The following is an 8,302-nucleotide window of genomic DNA, read 5'->3' on the forward strand; positions in this document are numbered from 1 at the left end:
GGGTACAATGCTGGCATGGTATCAATGCGAGTTTGCTGATCGTAGGAGCGTTGGGGACGTCCAAGCGGAGCTGGTCGCCGAAAAAAAGACCGTGGAGGATATTCGGACTCAGATGGAAGCTCTCACTCTTGAGCATCAAGATTGCAAGAGAAGTTGGATGAGGCGCATCATGAGCTGAGCACGACCGTCCAACAACTGAAGGATACCCGCACCATGAGCAACCGGATAGTAGAGGAGGCCGGGCGGCTGAAGCTAGAGGTGAAGAGGCTGACTGCAGGTGAAAAGGAGCTGCAAGAGTAAGTAGATTGCTTGGCCGGCGAGCTGGTGAAGGCCAACGAGACCATTGTTACTCTGAACACAAATGTTCAAATTGAGCATGAAGAAGGTTTCAATAAGGCTCTCTGTCAGACCGCCTTTTTGCTAGGGGCGGACCTTTTGGGTGCCGGTTTTGACATTGACCAAGATGTTTATGACGGTTAGATGATGCCGGTAGATGCTTTGCCGGTCAACGAAGAGGTGGCGGGCGATGAAGATGTGCGTCCGGACGACGATGATGATGAATGATTGAGCGTGAGGGGGAGTATTTTTTGTTTTTGCTTTTTGTGGGGATTATAATGTTTTGTTTACCGGCCGGTGGCCGTTCACTCCTGACTGTAACTACAAACTTGAATTTTATTAATGAACTTTGTAGTTTTTAAACTGTGCTTTATCGTCCGGCCGTCTACTTTATCTTTTGCCCATGATATTTTTCATTCATGCTTTTTGGAAAGTTATGCTGCTAAGAGACTTTGTTGGGTTTCAACAGTTCGGTTTGTGGTGTTCGTGTTATGAACTTTGTTTTCCTTAAGTGTAGTGGCTCCATGATTGGATTCGCCATTTTCCTTGTCGAACGATGAGTGTTCTTTTATGAATTCGCCGTTCGCCTCTTGATCGTTTTTTTAGTTATGGATTCGGGTAGCTGTGGTTCTGTTTATGAACTCGCCATTCACCACCCATTCGGTTTATTTAGCTTTCGGGTGGCAATGGTTCTATTTATGAACTCGCCATTCACCACCCGTTCGGTTTAGTTAGCTTTCGGGTGGCAGTGGTTCTATTTATGAACTCACTATTAACCACCCGTTCGGTTTAGTTAGCTTCCGGGTGGTAGTGGTTTTATTTATGAACTCGCCCTTCACCACCCAATTACCCATATTCGTGCTGGACGACATGGGTTCTTTAAGGAATCGCTCGGTTTCTGGTTAATGCGCCTGTAGCTAAGTAATATGAGTAGTGGAAACCCAAAGCATTATATTAAATATCTGAAATAAAAAAGATATTAAAAGGACAAATTCAACTGAAGTAAACTTTTAGGTGTGAGGAGTTCCATGTATTTGGGACGACTTGCCGTTCAGGTGGGAAAGACGGTATGCTCCATTCTGAAGGTCTTCAGTCACCCTAAAGGGCCCCTCCCACTTTGCCGCGAGTTTGCCATCAGTGGTCGGTCTTCGTGCGTATCCCGTCTTCCTCCAAACCAGGTCGCCTTCCTTGAAGCTTCGGGGCTGTACCTTGTTCTTGTACTTCCTCTCTACCATTCGTCTGCAGGCTTCGTCCTTGAGAACTGCTCGGGCGCGTCATTCATCCAGAGTATCCAGCTCCGCCCTAAGTTCTTCATTATTGAGTAGAGGGTCTTGTGGTTGCCGCAACAAGGAAAGTTCCCCCAACTCTACCGGTAACATGGCGTCAGAGCCATAAGGGAGGGCGAACGGGGTATCGCCAGTGGTCCCGTGTGGCGTGCATCGGTATGCCCACAGGACTTCAGGGAGTTCGTCCACCCACGCACCCTTCTTCTCTCCCAACTTTCTCTTAAGCTCATCCACTATTGTCTTATTCACGGCCTCTGCCTGACCGTTCGTCTTGGGATGCTCCACCGAACTCGTGACATGTTTAATCCACAGACTTTTGTAGAATGACCCTAGCTTTCTGTCAATAAATTTCCTGTCGTTGTCGGTCACTATCGTCCGTGGGAGGCCGAATCGGCACACTATCTTCCATACAAATTTTTGAACCTACGGGGCCGTTATTCTCGCAAGGGCCTAGGCCTCTACCCACTTAGTGAAATAGTCGATGACGACTAAGATGAATATTTACTGTGCTTGTCCGGGCGGGAAGGGGCCCACAATGTCCATTCCCCATTGGGCGAACGGCCAGGGTGAGACGAGGGTATGCAACTTGCTTGGAGGAGCTTGCGGGATGTTCGCCCAGGCCTGGCATTTTCCACATTTCTGGACAAAGTCCTTAGCGTCTTCCTCCATCGTTGGCCGGTAGTAACCAGCTCGGATGGTGCGGGCCTTTAGTGTGCTCCCGCCGGTGTGGAAGCGGCATATACCATTGTGAAGCTCATCCAACACGTACAATGCCTCCGTCCGATCCAGGCATTTGAGAAGAGGGGTTGAAAATTCCCTTTTGTAGAGATTGTCTCCTATGATGACATACCTTGAAATTTTACGGGCGTCCGTTGGTTGAATCGGGCGTCCGTTGTCCTAATCTTGGATCAATTTGCGAATTTCGCTTCGCCAATCCTCCCCGCTGCCCGTGCCGATAGCGAGGAATTCCACCGAAGGCTCTGATAGCACCTGCCGGATTGCTATCATTAACTGACCCTTTTCCTTCCCGCTGCTGAGCTTTGACAGCATGTCCGCTCAGACGTTCTCCTCCCGTGGGATATGTTTAATGTCTACTTTTTCAAACTTCTCAAGCAAAGCCTGGGCTTTATGGAAGTACTTGAGGAGGTGTTCGTCCTTCACCTGAAACTCACACTTCATTTGTCATACGACGAGCTGGGAGTCCGTGCGGCAGGTTAGTCTACGAGCCCCCATATCATGAGCTAGGGCAAGGCCGACCATCAGGGCCTCATATTCGGCCTGATTATTGGACGCTTTAAACTTGAATACGAGGGAGTGTTCTAGTAGGGGTACAAGACATTGTGATCTACTAATTAAGGATAGGCTTTTTTCGCCGAGACATCGAGTTTTAAGTAATTTAGAAAGTGATATTAACATTAATGAAGAAGATGAATTCATATATGCATGAGAGTAAACTAGGTGAAATCTAAACCTCAACAACATATTCATCTCATATTTTCAATATCATACATTCATCTTTGTGTTTTTCTTCAATTGATAAAAAATGTATTCATATTTACTTTCTTGTTTTTGCATTCAAAACCCTAAATTGTTCTTTAAAGTCTAAATTAGTTAAGTAATTACATGACATTTTAGTGCTGTGAGTCTTTTGGGAAACGATACTTGGTCTTACCAATTATTATTACTTGATACGATTCGATACACTTGTCGAGGTCTTAACAAGTTTTTGGCGCCGTTGCCGGGGACTCGTGGTTTAAACTATACTTTTGTGTGATTCTTAACCGATTATACTTCATCTTTAATTTTATCTTTTTATCTTTAATTTTTGTTTTATCTTTAGTTTTATCTTTTTCATCTGTTAGTGCTAATTGGGTGCTCTAGTGTTTTGTTCTCTAGTGTATGCAGGATACAATTCGGACTAGAAGCACGAAAGTTTTTGAACCTCTTCTTGCAGGTCTAAACAACAGTAGAAGAAAAAGGAGAAACAGGACATCTAGAGAAATTTTCCCTTCTCCTGAGACTCTTTTACAACCTTCACCTCAAAGATCTGACCAGGAAACAAAAAATATGGCTGAAGAGCAGAATGGTAGACGTACCTTGGCAGATTATGCAACAATCATTGGCCCTTATCATAATAGCATTGCAAAGCCGAGGGTTAATGCTGCAAATATGGAGATGAAGCCTGCTTTGATTCAATTGATGAAGAGCAACCAATTCAATGGATTATCACATGAGTGGGAAGCCGTGGTTGCAATGTTTCTGAACAAATACTTCCCACAGTCAAAGGTGAACAAAGGTAAGTAGAAAGTTTCGTCTTTCAGGCAAGGCATGGATGAAACATTAGGTCAAGCGTGAGACCAATTTAAAGGCTTGTTGTGAAAGACGCCCATTCATGGTTTTGATGATCCTACAGTAGTCATTCTATTCCTTGGAGGTCTAAGCTCACAGACTAAATTGATGCTGGATGCCTCAACTGGAAGTAATATCAAGTGCAAGACTCTAGAGGAAGCTTATGATTTGATTTAAAATATGACTACAAATGATAATGAGATGCATAGGGAAAGAACTCAACTGCAACAAAAAGGAGTTCTAGAATTACAATCTCAAGATGCTCTGTTGGAACAAAACAAGATTATGACTCAACAACTGGAAAAACTCTGATGAAGAAAATCTCTCAATTGCCACAACAGTTGTGGAACGTTTCTCAAGTTCAACAACAACTTTGTGAGTTGTGTGGAGGAGATCATATTCATGGTCAATGTGCTATGCTGGAAGTTACCCAAAAGGAAGTCAATTTTATGGGTCAAGGTAATCAATTTCGTCCAGGTAATTATAACCAAGGATGGTGATAACTCCTCAATTTTGCATCTTTTTTTGGGCTTAGGAGTCCATGTTAGTCCAATTTAGTTTTTAATTGTCTAGAATTAGGTTAGTTTTAAGATTTTTCTTTATATTTGTAGTTTTGTAAAATTGTAGTTAAAATTTGGTTTTTAGGAGTAATTTTTAGTTTTTGTAAATAATTAGGATATTAATATTTTTGTTAGAGAAAATCTTTTGATAAAAAACTTTTTCTTTATTTTTCTTTTAATTTTGAATTGCTAAAATACTCATACTTCAATTGCTGATTGGTTTCTTTTTCATAATTAAATTTCAAATTTCAGATTGGACCATGTTAAGGGTAGATGCATGATTGGGCTGAATCTATGAGTGCACAATTGGTCCACTGCTGGTGGAAATGGAAGAAAAATAGGCAAACGCTGAGCTGATGATGATTGAAAGTAAAATTGGGTTGCTACATGGACTTTGGGCTTAAACCAGCAAGACGGAGACTACATGTGTGGAGGCTGAAGCGGTAATAAGGTTGAAGTCTGAAGCATCAAGGGTTCTTCTTTTCCTTTCCCATTTTCCCCTCTTTTTTGTTTTCTCTATAAAAGAAGACTTGTAAAGAGAGTTAGGTGTGAATGGTGGAGGGTGACAGACTCTGCCCGTGAGATGCGGAGGGTCAGAGGCTCCGTAAGAGAGTTTTGGATGCGAGAGTTCTGAGTAGAGAGTGAGAACGTGGCAGGTGACAGACGTCACGCATAGGATTAAGTTTCGATTCAATTCTAGTTCTAGGTTTATCTGCTTTAATAGGTTAGAGTTTTCATTCGCTTTTGGATTTTGATGATCGAGACTCATGGTGGTGACAGCCCGTGAGCATCTCGGTTCTTCTTTTACGGTTACATTCTTGTAATTTCTATGTTTTCTTCTCAATAAACTCTGTTTACATTGTGATTCTTTCTTTACTTCATATTGATGAAATTTTAAATGTTTTCTCTTGATTCAATCCTAATTTTAGTTTGTTAATTGTTCTAGATATTGATAGATGTAGTTCTGTTTCAAGTTCTGTTACCTTTTGACAAGTGATTAACACATTTCTTAGTTTTCGATTTGGTTATATTATGTTGCTTTTGTGCATATGTTGCTAGATGTAGTTTTGTTAATTGTTCATTTCATTTTTCATGCATATGTTGCTTTTATGTTTCAACATTTAGTTTGACCAAATTTTAGGTATATTTTCTGAATTCATTTAGTTTCAAATCTGTTTTAGGTAGCTTTTAATTAGGTTCTTTTGTGATTGCAAGTAGCTAAGTCTATTTCTTCATTTTAGTTGTTGTTTGTGATGAGTTGAATCTGCTAGTATGTTACCTTATATAGATTTAGCATTACATTGTAGTATAGAATAGGTTTGGTTTTATTGTTGCTGGTTTTGATTGAATGTGAGAGTAAGGTTAGTTTTAGCTTCGGTACATCTTATTAGTTTTAGTTTTAGATTCCATATCTGTTTTAGGTAGTTTAGAATTCTAATATATTTTCTTTCATTTCATTTTATATTTCTTTCTCTCTTTTAAATAGATTTTAGTTTGTTTTCTTTTCATTTTAAAATTACATTTCTTTTATTATTTGTCCCCACCTATTTGATAGTTAATAAATAATACAAGATCTAACTTTACATTTTCTAAACTTAATTTTGTCGAGTCTACGGATTGATATCTTGGTCAGTCCTATATTACATTAGTGAGGACCAATTTTGTTATGTTTTTGTGCGACCGAAAGTAGTTTAACGGATGAAAACCTTACCGAATTATGAGTCAAGGGCAAGCTAGGCAATTCAATAGACCACAACAACAACCCTTATTATATGAAAGAACTACAAAGCTAGAAGAGACACTCCAACAGTTCATGCAAGTGTTTATCTCCAATCATAAAAACATTGAAGCTGCTATAAGGAATTTAGAGATACAGGTTGACCAACTGGCTAAAAAGTTGGAGGAGAAATCTGAAAAGCTGTTTGGGGCTAATATTGAAGTTAACGCAAAAGAGGAGTGTAATGCTATTATGAGAGGTTGAAAGAGAAAAATTCAGAGAAAAGAAAAAGTTGAGTTGAGTGAAAAAGAAGAAAGTGAAGAGAGAAAAAGTGAGGTTGAGAGGAAAGAAAAGGGAGAAAGAAAAGAAGAAGAAGAGGGCGAGAGAAAAGAGAGAAAAATTGAGAAAGCTCTTCCTTACCCTAAAGATTACTCTAGAAAGGAAAAAGAGAGACAATTAGGGTGTTTTAAGGAGATATTCAAGAAATTGGGGCTTACTATTCCATTGATTGAGGCATTGCACTAAATTCCTGTGTATGCAAAATTTTTGAAGAAGTCCCTCAAAAAGAAGAAATATTTAGATGAGGGAATAATAGGAGTATAGGGAAATTGTAGTGTGATTTTGCAGAAGACACTTCCTCCTAAAGTCAAAGATCCGGGAAGTTTTACCATATCTTGCACTATTGGGGATTGTGATGTAGGGAAAACTCTAATTGATTTAGGGGTTAGTATTAATTTGATGCCCTTATCTATGCTAAAGAAGATCGGTAATTTTGAGGTTAAACCTACCAAGATGGTGTTGCAAATGACAGATATGTCTACCAAGAATCCCTATGGTGTAGTGGAAGATGTTGTGGTCCAAGTTGACAAACTTAAATTCCCGGTGGATTTTGTAGTGATGGAGATGGGGAAGATTTGAAGATTCCTATCATTCTTGGAAGGCCATTCAAGAAGACAGCTAAGGTTGTCATCAATGTAGATGATGAACTTCTAAGGCTTAAAGACCAAGATAAAGAGGTGACTTTTAATGTCTTTAATGATGAGCAACCAATTCAAGTGAAGAAGACTAGTCCAAAAGCTACATATGAAAATTTGTCAAAGACTAATGTATCTGAGCAAGCTGCTGACTCAGTCAAGGGAGGTAATAATTGTTTCTTGTCACAAGTAGAAGAAGAGGAGAAAGAGATTAAAGAGAAGATAGTTCACCAAGACTTGGTGTGTGAAGATGAAGAATTCAAACTTGGCAAACTAGTCAAGTATAGGAACAAGTTATGGGTTGTGAAGGAGATTAAAGTGAATGAAGTTATTGAGATTGAAGCTCCATATTCTAAAAGAGTCAAGAAGGTGGACCGGAAGTTGTTAAAGATAAGTTGGTGTGATGAAAGCAAGAGGAACACAACCATTAAAGCTTTAAACTGAGCATTATAGCGTCAGGCTCGTGACGTTAAACAAGCGCTTGCTAGGAGGCAACCCAGTGTTTTTGAAAACTTTTATTTTTGTTTGGTTTGGTGTGTTTGTTATTGTTTGATATGAGTTAGTTGCATTAGGGATGTTAAGCTCGATTTAGAAAGTAGAAAGTTTTGAAAGGGCAAAAATTAAAAAAAGAAAAAGAAATTTAAGGGTTGAAATTGAGGGCCCCTACCTAAAGACACTTTAAGGCAAGCAAGAAAAGAGGGGAGAATAACCACCGCATCGCACTCAACACCCTTATGAGGGGCGCTTAGCGCCAGCGACGTTGTTTGGACACTTTGGGCTTTTAAAGCTCAACATCATTAGGCCCAACCCATTCTTTTAACCCTAAAGGACGCGATTTTACCCTCATTTCTCACTCCCACACTTTCCATCCACTTAAGACCTTTGCCTAAGGTTCTTTATCACTTTTCTCTTTCATCCATTCACTCAAAATCACCATTTCCACTCTCTTTGCTTCATTCCATCCATCAAGTTTGGGGTTTTTGGATTGCTGTTGCTAGTGTCCATAAAAGCCCTAAGTTTTCACAAGCTTTTTGTGAATCTTTTGAAAGCTTTGATTTCCACTCAAGTAAGAATCTTGCA

The sequence above is a fragment of the Vigna angularis genome, chromosome 7 (genome assembly GCF_016808095.1).
Source record: "Vigna angularis cultivar LongXiaoDou No.4 chromosome 7, ASM1680809v1, whole genome shotgun sequence".
NCBI lineage: Eukaryota > Viridiplantae > Streptophyta > Magnoliopsida > Fabales > Fabaceae > Vigna > Vigna angularis.